This window comes from Eublepharis macularius, chromosome 1 (genome assembly GCF_028583425.1).
Source record: "Eublepharis macularius isolate TG4126 chromosome 1, MPM_Emac_v1.0, whole genome shotgun sequence".
Taxonomy (NCBI): Eukaryota; Metazoa; Chordata; class Lepidosauria; order Squamata; family Eublepharidae; genus Eublepharis; species Eublepharis macularius.
The window spans coordinates 192,747,727-192,749,601 of record NC_072790.1 but is presented as its reverse complement, the minus strand read 5'-3'; positions in this window follow the sequence as shown (position 1 = coordinate 192,749,601).

Genomic DNA, 1,875 nt, shown 5'->3' with positions numbered 1-1,875 from the left:
TCTTTGCCACTTCCTCTGCTCCCTGACTCCAGCATTCCATGAGCAAATAAAAAGGTGCTTAGCAAAATGTTGCCTGTGAATGATTTGAACAAGCTATGTGGCACCAGTCCTACTCTCTAAAAACCTCCTGGCTTCATAGCACAGTTTGATAAGGTAGTTTAAATAATCCATGTCACGTTAGATTCATTTATAATTTAAACTGCTGGTAAAGTTCTTAATATACAGTTATTTCTCATTTCAATACTGGGCGTTTTGGTACAATTGTTGCTCTTATGGATGGGGTTGTGGAGAGTGACTAGGTCAGTTTGGAAAGACAAGTGTATATATGGCTCTAATATAGAATGTTACAATCCAATCCTGTGCAGCATTTCTCCAGAGTTGACTCATTTGGCTACTAGACATGACTAAAGGAAACCTCCTCGGAATATTAGCATTAGGAGGTAACATAAGGAGATAGGATGTTTGCTTTATACCTTGTTTGTTGGCTTTTAAGGCTACTGTCTGAAACAAGATGCTGGACTAAACTGAGACAACTGGATTGACCTAGCATAGTACCTCTTATGTTACTGCTCCATCCACTGGGAATAACCTTGAGTGGCTTATGAATTTATGTGCGTGTGCGTGCACGTGTGCGAGAGAGAGAGAGAGAGAAAGGATCTAGGCCATAAAGTCCCATGCTACTATGAACATTAATCCTAAAGTGTAGTACTTTGCATAGATCAACACATAGACTAGAATAATTGCACAGAGCTGGATTGTAACACTGTTTTAGCCCTTTTTTTTTTCCTTTCCAGATTGATTGAACAATCCGAGGTGTATCAATATATTTATTGTTCAATATGGCCCCAGCTGTGGATTGCAGCCATCTACCAAGAAGGGGGATATTTCTACAAACCTGGGGGGATACCCAGGTTTGCACAAAAATCCCAAACCTTTTAAAAAGGAGGAAGAGGGTTACAAAAAAACCCAAATGAACAAGTTGCCTACACAAGCACAAATAATTGTGTCCCAACTAGTGCAGCGGGTGAGTGGGGGCGGAGGATGAGGTGGGCACTGTGGAAGCCAGTGTTGCAGCCACACTGCCACCGCTGAAGCAATGAAGCTGCAGATGGGTGGAGGAGGAGGCGGCTTCTCTGGAGCTGCTGATGCCAATCCCAGTGCTGGAGGCAAGTAGGTAGGTAGGCTAGAAAGGAGTAAATGGGAGTGGGTAGAGCAGCAGTGGGGCATGGTGGCAGAATGAACAAGGCAACAGCAGGATGCTGCTACAGCTAGGAATTATGCTCCTCCTGTTTCTTTATGAGACTCTACTTGTCACAAGAGATCAGCAAGTTTAACCACTGAAAATTGGTCTGAACAAGTCCTGGGAACTGCTAGTGTGGTATAGGAAATAAGTATGTGTTTATAAAGTTAATTTGGCTATTGTTATACCAGCACCCCGATGGTCATTTAGGGCCTCAGGCTGCACCAGAAAATAGAAAAAAGGACTGCTAAAAACATACCCCTCTCCTTTCTTGAGAAAGGATGCCAAGAGGGAAGAAGCAGTTTGATCAGACTCAGAGGGACTAACAGCCAGAATTTTGTTAAAATGCAAAATGAGGTCTCCAGATTCCCTTTGCAAAAAGGCTTATTCTAAAAACAATCTTAAGTTGCTAATATTTCAGATTCCAGGTACAAGAAAGGGTCAGTGTTTGTGTGACAACGAAAGACATTACAGGAGACATAATGGGATTTTCTTAAGCTTAAATGACTAACATCGAAAAGAGCAACCTAGTCTCTGTCTTGAGTTAATTAGGACAAAAACTTATCTCCTGAAACCTAACACTTCTATAAACAAATACTCAATCATGGTTTTGAGTTAATCAGGAAATTAGCACA